General features: G+C 55.8%; 1 long non-coding RNA gene across 1 annotated transcript; it reads right to left on the bottom strand.

Moving 5' to 3' along the window:
* Window positions 1-6,696: 6,696 nt before the first annotated feature.
* LOC142823326 (uncharacterized) lies at window positions 6,697-7,858 on the bottom strand. Its single transcript, XR_012898583.1, has 3 exons — window positions 7,741-7,858; window positions 7,188-7,340; window positions 6,697-6,815 (listed from the first exon to the last, which is right to left on the bottom strand). It is a non-coding gene; the product is annotated as an uncharacterized LOC142823326 (long non-coding RNA).
* Window positions 7,859-12,271: the final 4,413 nt, after the last annotated feature.

The raw sequence follows: 12,271 nt of genomic DNA, 5'->3' as shown, positions 1-12,271 counted from the left end.
GGGGCAGGCCCATCAGCTCCTGGAATACATGGTGAGCAGCAGGAGCAAATGCAGGAGAATGGGGCAGGGGCAGGGTCTCCTTCTCTTCCCCTCAGTGAGTCCCCCCCACCCCTTTCCTCAGGCTGCCCCCACCCCATGTCCTACCCGCATGGTTGGGGGAGGCGGGAGGGGGCAGAGGTGTCAGGAGCCCTGGGGGGGTCAGGAGCTCACCCTACGGGCTGCAGGCCTGACAGGCGTGACCAGAGAGCAGAACAAGTCTCAGCGCAGGGGGGAGGGGGGTGGAAATCCCGGGGGGCCCAATACCCCTGAGTCCTTGGGGGATGAACCGCTGACGGATTCTGCTTCCCTTGCAGCAGGAAGACAGCCAGTGAGGGAGCTGAGGAGCCAGCAGCTGCGTCCCCCTCTCCCCAACCCTCCTAATTGTATAGAACTGGATTTAAACTCTGATTAAACAACATTTGAAAAAACATTTGTATCAGGCTTGGTCAATAATTTTTAATGGGGGGGGGGGCATTTTGGTAACTGATCAAGGGCCACATTTCTACTGAGGGGTTTGGGGTCTGGGACGGGGTGGTTGGGTGCAGAAGGGAGTTTAGGGTAGGAGCCTGGGTGCAGGGAGGGGGTGGAGGTCTGCCCTGGCTGGGGGGCAGGGCTGGAGGAGAGTTAGTTAGTTTCTGTCTGGGAGCATGGAGGAAGCAGCCTCAGCTACAGGCTGGGGGGTTTAAAAGCCGAGACCCCCTTCCCTATATCAAGGGGGGCTGAGGCATCCTAGACCTGCCCTGCAGCCTGATGACATCTGTGCTGTGCTGTATCCTGAAGAAGCAATAAACCACCTCTATTCTACCGGCTGGTGGAGTCTGTTCGTGCCATTACGGGGGTGCAGGAGGCGGGGGACCCCAACGCGCCATCACAGGGTGTCAGAGAGGAGTCTGGCCTGGGGGAGGGGTGTCGGGGGGGTGCAGGGTCAGGGAGGGAGCTGTGACCTGGGGAAAGGGGGACTCAGGTTCAGGTGGTCGCCTGGGACAGGCAGTGGGGGAGGGGATGTGGGTGCCGGGGCAGGCTGTGGCTGGGGGGCGCTTACCTAGGCAGCTGCATATGGGGGAGCCCAACTGTCACCTGAGAGGATGGAGGAGCCCGACTGTCACCTGAGGGGACGGGGGAACTCAATTTTCAACTGTGGGGAATGGAGGAAACAATGTGGAGGGGAGGGAGCGAGATGGGGGGGTGAATTGTTCCCGGAGGGGAGATCTCCCTGGCTGGGGGGGGAAGGGACATTTCCAGCAAAGCCCCTCACATAAGAGGGGGACAAATGGGGAGGAGGGAGAGGATGGGGATGGGCAGAGAGCTGGGCAGGTAGAAATGGGGAGGGGAAGGAGAAGGGAAGGGGGAGGAGATGGAGGAGAACAGGGGATGGGAACAGCGGAGGGTGGGGATGAGGAGCAGGACAGAAGTAGGGCAGTGGTGAGGATGGCTGGGCGATGAGAGCCCAGTCAGGGCCCAGGGGAGCTGCCCTTTCTGTGCCCAGGTGTCTGGGGGTCTCCCCCACACGCACATAACCCTGCTCCTCAGAGACTCTTTACAGTTTTTTTTCCAGCTCCCACTTTTGGGGGCAGGGACGTGCTGTCAGGAAGGGGCGATACCTCAAGTCACATCAGAAACACAGAGACACCCCCCCCCCACCACCACGTGACAGAGGCCAGGGCCAGCCTTAGGGAGCCCTACAGCAGAAACCTCTTCCCTCTCCCCCCAACCCAGCATCAGAGGAGGTGACCTCCCCTCCCCCAGGAGGCTGCAGGGCACATCCCAGAGCAGCGGCTCTCAAGCTTTTTGGCCCCAAACCACCTGGCTCAACATAAACCTTTGCGTTCTAACCATTTTGAGTTGCACCCAGTGTTTCTGGGCAGGGCTATCAACAAAAGGATTAGTAAGAATGATGGAATATGGAGGAAATAAATAACACAAGGCAAGAGAAAAGTGATGACTTTACAATTGAGCGTGTAGCTCTCTATTTTACTGGCATCTTTCTGGGCATGTTACCGTGCATGCGATGCCACCTCAGTGCCATACAGCTGGTAAGTTCTCATTTCTTTTATCATGTCAACATTCATTGAGAACTGTTTTTAAACTATTTAACAATGAAACAAAAGGGCAGAATGTCTGTTATGGACCATTGCCGTAGAGAGCAAGGAAACCGGCCTTACTGCTACTTTAACTGCAGTAGTCGACAAGAAATTTTCCAAGTACTTGTGATGCTCCTTTTACAATCTGGAAAAAACCTCTTCCCAGACGTTTCAAGTCCAGCACAAGACACGATTCTCATGGGCACAGCGCCTTCGGGATCACGGCTCGTCACACGGCACAACAGCTGCTGCGGGTGGCTGACCGGCCTTCGCTAAGGAGCGAGCAACACGGACCGAGCTGTGTGACTGGCCAGCACTGGGCTACTGAAACCAACTGAGCTGCCAGTCAGCAGACCTCGGCGTGGCTCTTTTCAAACTGTGCCGGGCCACGTTTTAACTGGATTGACGTACCCCACTGTGCTCCTCTAGGTGCTATAAGCAACTCAGCTTCTGACATGGCCACGTGGCGCTGTTTGACAGGTACAATGTTTGACACTTTGTTCAGAGGAGATCACACACGTGAAGATATTTTAAATACAGACAAAATCTCTTCTGTTTAATTTGGTGCCCCAGGAAGCCTGGCTCCCAAGGCAACGTCTAATTCGCCTGGCCCTGCTAGCACAACACTTTGTACCCAGCCCAGCCCGGCTCTGTCGCTGTGGGGAACACGGGCTGCCGGGGGCTGCTCTGAGGTACGATGGTCACCGTGGGGTGTCAGCGCAGCACGGCCAGGGCCTGGCACGTGTGAGAAACAGATTGTGAACTTCCTTTCCCTTGCCGAGATGGCTCTTTGTGGTGTCCCTGTACCCACAGGGCGGTCACTTGTTTCCTTTCACCTCCCCCTCTTTCCTCTATTTTTTAATTAATTGCTGTTTAATAAATTGTGTTTGCCCTGAGCTCTATGTACCGAGCTGTGGTCGGGAAGCATCCGGAGCACAGAGACCACCCCAAGCTGGGGACTCCCTGCCCCTGTGCTAAGTGCCCAAGACAAGACTGGGGGGTCGCGCCTCCAGGGATCCTGGCCCCGCCTTGCTGGGGTTACGAGGGCCTTTCCCCCGCTTACACTGGGAGCAGGGTCAGCCACAGCCCTTGCTGTCCACACAGAGAGTGAAAAGCACCGGAGCCACCTCCCCGGAGCCCGGCTCCTGTGGAAACAAACAAGCGTCTCTGCTCGGGCGACTCCAGCAGGACGGGGAGCCGGGCTGACTCCGCTCACCCCCATCCAGGGACAGGCGGGTTTGAGTCCTTGTGTGGGGGTCGTACCCGCAAAGTTTGCCTTCGAATGGCCACCCAGGAAAACCAGGGCCTCCCGGCCACCACTGGCCATCCTCCCGCCGTGTCCTTTCAATGCCAATCCCCCGCCCTCAGCTACGATGGCTGCCACCATTGTCCCCCTCCCCTCAGGGAAATGGTGCCCACTGGGGGGAGGGGAATATGGGGGGAGAGCGGGAATAAAGGGAGCAGGTGCTGAGGGGGGAAGGGAAGAGGGGACAATGGAAACTCCCCCCACCTGGCTGGGGGGCACCAGCGTTCCCCGTTCATGAGTGTGTCAGTGTGTATCTGCCCCATGGCCATGGGGGGTGTCGCCTGCCCCTTGTTCCCCCTCTCCCCACCGGACAGAGTTGCCCCAGCTCAGCCGGAGTTTTGGAGGGAAAACAAATCCCCACACCCCATCCGCTGACCCTGACTCGGTGAGGGGGGAACCGTTCCCATCCCCCCTCTCGCCACCCCCTTCCAACAATGTCTGTGGCCCCCGCTGGACCTTCCTCCATCTCCCCCCAAACCTCCGCCCTGCAGCCCCTTCCCATGTCCCCTCAAATCTCCGTCCTTTCTGCCCCATCCTGTCTGCTCTCAAACCCCTTCCCCCATCTCTCAGCACTGTCCTCGGCTCATCTCCCTCCCAACCCTTATTGCCCTGCAGCTCCCGTCCCATTTCTCTCAACCCCCTCTTCTGCCCTACAGCGACCTCTGCTGGCAACACTCAGGAGTCCTGCCTGCCAGGCCCTCGACTCTAACCACTAGTCCCCACTCGCCTCCCAGAGCCAGGATCAGAATCAAACCTTCCTGGCCCCCAGCTTTCTCCTGCTCTCTAGCCAGCGGCAGCACAAACACAGCCCGTGTCCCATCCCTTGCTAGGGACCTGGCCACTCACCCACTGGCCACTTGGGGGCAGGGGATCTGTGGGGCATGAGTAAGTCCCTGGGTCTCTCCTCATTGGTAACCTACTGGGGGCACAGGATCGAATTTATCTTGTTTCCGTTTCCTTTTGAACTTGGTTGATTTAATTCACACACAGAGAAAACAAGCTTAGCTCCAGCCATTAAGCCATCATCACCGCTGAACTATGGCATAAGAGGCAGCAAACCCAGGTGCCCCCCATTGCGTCCTCTCCATGCATGGCACCAGGGCCCATGTCACATGGCGGCAGGTTTGCAGGCTAGAAGGGGAGGCTGCAGAATCAAACTTTCCAGCAACTGGAAATGACACAGTGACTGTCCCCCAAATGCCCTTAACTCTGCCCCCTCAGTCAGGTGGCTTCTGATGCCATCCTTTGGATCATTTGTAAAAAAAGGGGTGTGTGTAATCTGCAGGAAATAGTCGTCGATTAAAGATGGAAGATGAGACTGCGGCTTCCTAGATCTCGCTCAGATGCACATTAGCCCAGGACACAGAGTACTTTGATGGTGACCAGTTTCCCCCTCCCCAAAACAAACAGGCCAGCTGCGAGCTACGTGACACTTGGCTGCAGGGTTTCCTGATTTGTGCAGGGACCTTTGCTGCTAACTGTGACGGCACTAGATTTCACCTGAAGATCAGAGACAAGGTGTGACGGACGCAGGAAGTGACAAGACATCGACATCTTCCTGTAGCTGCAGCTAGCATCTGAGCTCCTTATATGGGACTGGGTAGAACTGGGCACCGGGGCGTTGGTGGTGGTGCTAAGGGGCCCCTCACAGCCCCATCATGGCATCTGCTATCACCGTCCTCTTCCTCGGTGAGTATCAGAGACAGCTGGTGCACGTGCCTATGGCAGGTGTGTGTGTGGAAGATCCGAGACCAGGGTGTGGGATCCAATCGCTCTGAGTTCTGGTCCCTAATGAGCTGTCTCCTCTCCAGGATGCTGGCTGGCGGAGCAATTCAGGGTGTTGGGACATGAGTATCTCTGTTTGGGACAGGTGGGGACAGAGAAGAGCTGTTGATACCTGAATGTTCACCCCAAAGCTGAGTTCCACCTCCTTGTTTTGACACTGGGGGGCTTAGATCAGAATCCGGACGGGTCCTCAGGGCAGTTGGGGGGTGACTGCGGATCGACACTGGGGGCCTTAGATCTGAACCAGGCCCTACTCCCAGGGCAGTCGGGGGTGACTCCAGATTGTTCTAAGGGGGGCAGAGATCAGTCCCCAGCCCGCAGGGCCCCTGTGGGTGCAGAGAGGTGTCTGTGAGCCCCGGCGCTGTCCCTGGCGGGGGGGGGGGGGTGCTAACACACGGGGAGGAGTTTGTGCCTCCCCAGCTCACTCCTGTCTGTATGTAAATGCAGAGCTCCCTGCGCCCGGACCCTCCATCTCCATCAGCCCCGGCGGGGTGGTTGCCATGGGGGAAGCCATCACCATCCGCTGTCAGTGTTGGTGCCGGGGCAGGAGGCTGTGGCTGTATAAAGGTGCAGTCAGAATCCGGGATACCAGACCAATTCTCCAGTTACTCAAGATCTGTTTGAATTGTAATCCCATTCTACAATGTGTTTGCAACCCATCCCAGTTTGGAGTAATCTACAAAATGTAGAAGCCGTTGTTCACTCACTTTATACTAATTTCATCTAGACCACATTTCCCCAGTCTTCCGGTGTGAATGCCATGAGGGACAATGCCAAAAGCCAGACGAAAATCAACATAGATCAGATCATGGTGCTATGTGAAGTGACAGAAAAGGTTGCAACTCAAGTGCTGTGTAGCTCTTCAGAGAGGGATGTCTGTGCAGGGGAACCAGTGAGGAGCTGAGACCAGAGGACCAAACAACCATAGAGCAACCTTCTCACCTTTCCCAGAGGGGGCATCATGTGGACGATAAACTTGGACAGCCAGCGTGCTGTGTGTTCTCCAGCAGAGTCCTGCACGGATGGAAGCTGCAACTGTCTGGGGTGAAGGGCTTTTAAAAAAAGGAAATAACTGAACACAAAAAGCCTCTTGCAGTGCATGACAAGGCCGTTTTATTCGTTCTAGTACACTCTTGAGCTATGCTACATATTCCTGAGAGCCATTGGTTGGTTTATTACCTATTTCCTAGAGCTGGCTGGAATTTTTCCAGCGCAATGCTTTTCCACTGGAAAATGCAGTTTCATCAAAATTGAAACACCTCAAAGAAACTTGTCAATTTTCACAAAAACCTGGGTAATGAAAAAAAAAAGGTAAATGAGTTGTTGCCATCAGATTGAAAGGGAACCTCTCGATTTTCCTTTTTAAAGTGACTTTCCGTCTAATGTTTTAATGTTGCATTCCAGAATATAAAACTGCTGTCCACTGTTGGGTGCGTATGGAGAGACTGAAGGGTTAACAATGATTGACCAAGCCTGCTCCAAAAGTTCTTTCAAATGTTGTTTAATCATAATTAAAATACAATTATATACAATTTGCAGGGTTGGAAGTGGGGACGCAGCTGCTGCCTCCTCAGCTCCTGGTGCGCTCACTGGCTGTCTTCCTGCTGCAAGGGAAGCAGAATCTGTCAGACAAAGATCCATCCCCAGGAAGTCAGGGGTACTGGGCCCCCCCCCCAGCATTTCCACCCTCCTGCCCCCAGTGCTGAGACTTGTTCTGCTCCCTGCTCACCCCCCTGTCAGGCCAGCAGCCCGTAGGGTGAGCTCCTGACCCCCCTCCCAGGGCTCTTGACACCTCTCCCCCCTCCCATCTCCCAGGACACGGCTTGTGTGTGCAGAGCCTCCCCCAACCCCAAGGACGCTCGCAGGGGCAGGAGGGATTCTGTCAGCCTGAGGAAAGGGGCGGGGTGGACTCCCTGAGGGGATGGGAAGGAGACCCTGACCCTCCCCACTCTCCTGCATCCGCTCTGGCTGCTCACCATGTAGCCGAGGACGTGCTGGGCCTGCCCCTGCAGGGCGTGGGCCAGGACCAGCCCGGCCTTGCTAGGGCGCTGCAGAGGGGAGCGGGCAGCGAGCAGAGCCGTCTCCAAAAAGGAGTTTTCCTGCTCCTGGGAGAAGAGCTGCCCAAAGACCTGAAATCAAGAGGACACGAGGCTTCAGTTAATGGCCCAGAGCCCAGCCCCAACTCCTGAGGCTAAAACAGCTTCCTCCTTCCCCAATCTCCCTTCCAGACCCTGCACCTGGACGCTCTCCTGACCCTGCACCCCAACCCCTGCCCCAGGTCACACCTTCCTCCTGCCCCCAAGATCCTCCCAGACCTCACCCCCCTTCACAGAACAGAGCAGCCCTAGACCACTGGCCAACATCAGAAAGTGTTACCTCCCCCCCCGCCCTGGCTCCCCCTCTACGGGAGATCCAGGGCTCCGTGCGTCACTGCCCCTAGGAAGAGCCGCCCCCTTGAAATGCCGGGACAGCGTCACAAAGGGGCAGCCCACCCCTGAGCCCTGCCCTGCCCTGGCAGCGCGTCCTTACCTCTCCCACCCTGACTGTGTTGCTGTGAGCCAGGACCCACCTCTCCTTATACCAGTGCCTGCACCACAGGTCCTCTGTCTCGTGGATGTTGAGGCCTGCAAGAGACAAAACAGGGTCATTCTGCTGGCAGGTCTGAGCCCTTCCCCTCGCACGGGTCCCTGCAGGCATCCCTGGGCAAATGGAGGGGCAAAGGAGGCAGAAGGACGGGAACACAGAGGGACGCATCCCCCCTTGGGCCAGTCTGGGGAAAAGGGCTGGGTCCCCTCCCCCCGCCGCCGGCACCCTCAGGGTGTCCCTGGGGCCCAGGTCCCAGCTGGGTTCCTTACCCCTGTGATGCAGGAGGAGTTAGCAGAGGCAGTGCACCCCCTCCCGGGCCAGCTGGCTGACGTCCTCGGAAGGGTCCAAAATGAAAAGGCCCAGCTGGGCCACGTGGTGACCCATCCTCGCCCAGTCGGCTGAGTTCTGAGGGGAGAGAAGAGGGAGGGGATGGTCCCTGAGCATCCTGGGGCTGCACGTCCCATGCAAACGGCTGCCGAGGTGGTTTTAAGCTAAGTGGACGGACAGAGACAGCTCCTGGGGCGGGGGCGGGCGTGGGGGTGGGGGCGGGGGCGGGGGCAGGGCCGGTCTTGTGAGGAGACAACCCTGAGCAATGGCCCCGACTGAAGGGTCACTCCGGAGGATGGAACAAGGGGATCCACTAACGGCCACTCCCCAGTCTGGGGCCCAGGTGCAGTCACACAAGAGCCCCCCTGAAAGGCCCAGGGTCACCCCTCCCCGGGGAAAGGAGAACGCGGCTCAGTCCCGGCCCATTCCCGGCCTGCCTCTGCCTCCTATCAAAGAAAGCTATCAGATTGATTTGACATGATTTGTTCTTTACAAATCCATGCTGGCTGTTCCCTATCACCTTGCCACCTTCCAAGTGTCTACAGATGATTTCCTTAATTACTTGCTCCACTATCTTCCATGGCACAGAAGTTAAGCTAACTGGTCTGTAGTTTCCTGGGTTGTTCTTATTTCCCTTTTTATAAATGGACACTAGATTTGCCCGTTTCCAGTCTTCTGGAATCTCTCCTGTCTCCCATGATTTTCCAAAGATGATAGCTAGAGGCTCAGCTCTATCAGCTCCTTGAGTATTCTAGGATGCATTTCATCAGGCCCTGGTGACTTGCAGTCAACTAACTTTTCTAGGTGATTTTTAACTTGTTCTTTTTTTATTTTATCTTCTAAATACCTTCCCACTAGCATTCACTATGTTAGGCATTCCTTCAGACTTCTCAGTGAAGACCGAAAGAAAGCAGTCATTAAGCATCTCTGCCATTCCTGTTATGTTTCTCCTCACTGACCAGTGGGCCTACCCTGTCCTTAGGCTTCCTCTTCATCCTAATGTATTCATAAAAAGTCATCTTGTTTCCCTTTATTCCTATAGCTAGTTTGAGCTCATTTTGTGCCTTTGCCTTTCTAATCTTGCCCTTGCATTCCTGTGTTGTTTTCCTATATTCATCGTTTGTAATTTGTCCTACTTTCCATTTTTATATGACTCCTTTTTTATTTTTAGATCATGCAAGATCTCGTGGTTAAGCCAAGGTGGTCTCATTCTACAGGGAATAACACCTTTTGTCAACAGAGTTCTGTCAATAAAAGGCGTTATTGCAGCCTGCTTTGTCAACAGAACTGTAAGTAGTCTGGATGCTCTTTGTTGACAGAAGCTTTGTCCACAGTATCTGTTGGCAAAACTTCTGTCGACAAAAGCCTGTAGTCTAGACATACCCCCAGTGTCCTGTAGTTACTCTTGATCCGCTCAGTGTCACACCTCTCAGTATCATTTGTGCCCACATGGATGAGTAGCATGGGGTAGTAGTCAGAGGGCCGGATAATCCTCGACAATGCCTCCGTAAAATCTTGGATACGGCCCCCGGCAGACAGCATACCTCCTGGGATGAAATGTCAGGGCGACAGATGGGCACCTCCGTCCCCCTTAGAAGAGAGTCTCCGACCACCGCTACCCTTCATTTACATGCAGCCCAGCTGAGGAGCACAGTGCCCATAGCCGGGAATAGGTGTTGCCACTGGTGATGCATATCCACACATACCTCAGTGCACATAACAATATTTATGGCGCACACAAATGAAAATAATTAGAGGGAACATTGCTTAGAGGTGTAAAAAATCACCCGGTGCGCTCAGTGTTTTAATGCTGAATGTATAGACAAAGACTTGACTTCTATTCTTGGCTCTGTCCTGCTGGGTGACTTCAGGACACTCCCATTCCCACCTTCCCGTGCCTCAGTTTCCCCACCTGTTTCCCTGATACAGCACATTGAGCTCTATGTATGAGTTCAGTGTAGTTCATGTTAAACCTTCCAGCGAGGCCAGGACTACATCTAACATGGTAGCTTTCGCTGAGTCCTGTAACTACACGTGTTTGATTCTCAGGCTTCCAGCGCTAAATAAAGATGTGGGTGGTGGTGGGGTATGTAGAGGACAGGAAATGAAGAACAGTGACGATCAGACACGAGGAGAGGATGGGGCAGAGCAGAAGGGCCGCGGCATCTCTGCTCCCTCACCGTACGCCCTGACGAGGATCAGAGCAGCGACAGCATCTGGGTTCCCAGCCCAGCCCTGAGGGGCTGGCAGAGACTCTGCACGGGGAGGGGGGCTTTCTGCTGTGAGCCCAGAGGGGCAGTGGGGGGCAGGTCGGAGCAGACAGCGACTGCAGATTGTCCCTTCCTGGTCTCGTCAGAAGCCGACGTCGTTTGGCCATTTCCACCCTCTCGGTTCCTGCCGCAGCCCCGATGCTCCTGTCTCTGTTCCTCTTGCTGCTCGGTGAGTGTGTGAGAGCCTGGGCTAACTCGCAGGGGGTGGGAGAAAATGGAGCCAAGGAAGCCCAGGGAGTCGGCAAATCCCCTCTAGCAGCAGAGGGTCCTGCCCTGCCCCCGCTGCACTTTGCCAGCAGCCTTTGAAATGGGGCCCGAGCCGGGCGCATGATCCAGGATCGGCCTCCCCAAGGCCTCAGGCTGGGGAAATCCCCCCCCCCCCGGGTGCCTGCTCCCTGCCCCCTCGTTACACAGCCCAGGGGTCCATCGTCCCAGCTGCCCCGCGGTGCCCTGGGAGCTCATGGCCAGTTACTGTCCCCGGGGCCTAAATCCTTCCCCGGGTCCCTGCTTCCCCACCCAGGCCCCAGGCTGCAGGGCGGCGGCGTTCCCTGTGGAGCTGGGACCTGGCACTCAGCTGGATCCCACCCCTGGGGTGTCACTGGGCCCAGCTCCCCACGCCAGGCCCATGGGGTCAGGCCGGGCTGGGCTCAGATGCTTCTGGGGTGTCAGCGCAGCCTGGAGGCAGAGAGCAGGGAGGCTGTTGCCATTGGAGGGGGAGGGTGGTCAACTCTGTTCCCCACTCTGGCATTCAGAGTGCAGAAGGTACAGACCTGCCAGAGACCTTAAAGACCTTGCCTTAACAGCATTCTGCTTAAAAATAAAAACCAACTTCCTTGAGGTCACAGATCCCTTCACCTTGGGAGGTAGCTGCCTCTGCCAAGTGAATAAAAAAACCCACCTTTCTTCTTAGGCTTTGAGTTCTTCCAAGGGGGTATCCCCAAACTCTTTTCCGCCAAGAGAGCTTGGAAAAGAAAAACAGAAAACAAATTGTAATCTCTGCTAGATGACCTCTCAGTCTAGGCTTGCGTACACAGACCTCCTGCTGCTTTCTAGGATACAAGAATCATAGCGTCGCCTTAAAAAAGTTGTTTTTATTAACAAAACTAAAAGAGGGTATGTCTACACTACAATGTTAGTTTGAACTAACGGACGTTAGTTCGAACTAACATTCATAGCCGCTACACTAGCGATCCGCTAGTTCGAATTTGAATCGAACTAGCGGAGCGCTTAGTTCGAACTAGGAAAACCTCATTTTACGAGGATTAAGCCTAGTTCGAACTTACTAGTTCTAATTAAGGGGTGTGTAGCCCCTTAATTCGAACTAGTGGGAGGCTAGCTCTCCCCAGGTTTCCCTGGTGGCCACTCTAGCCAACACCAGGGAAACTCTATGCCCCCCTCCCGGCCCCGGACCCCACCCACCCGATGCCCCCCAGCCCACCCCCTCTTCCCGGGACCAGGCTGGCGGCTCCCGGGAGCTTGCCCAGGACCGCAAGAGGCGGGCACCTTCCTGGGCTAGTGCGGACATCGTGGACCTCGTCCACGATCTCCGCACTAGGCACCGGAACGTGGCCGTCTAGGGCAGGAGAGCTGCCAGCCTGGCCACCCAGGAGCAGGTGTGCATGAAAATCAAGGGGGTCCACTGAGACACCCAACCCTGAGCCCTGAGCTTACAATGGCCGTCCTGGGTCAGACCAAAGGTCCATCTAGCCCAGTAGCATGTCTGCCGACAGCGGCCAACACTAGGGACCCTGGAGGGGATGGACCGAAGCCAGTGACCAAGCCATTTGTCTCGTGCCATCCCTCTCCAGCCTTCCACAAACTTTGGGCAGGGACACCACTCCTACCCCCTGGCTAAGACTACTCCATGGACCCAACCT

This window comes from Pelodiscus sinensis, chromosome 33 (genome assembly GCF_049634645.1).
Source record: "Pelodiscus sinensis isolate JC-2024 chromosome 33, ASM4963464v1, whole genome shotgun sequence".
Classification (NCBI taxonomy): domain Eukaryota; kingdom Metazoa; phylum Chordata; order Testudines; family Trionychidae; genus Pelodiscus; species Pelodiscus sinensis.
This window is presented reverse-complemented; position numbering and strand designations above follow the sequence as displayed.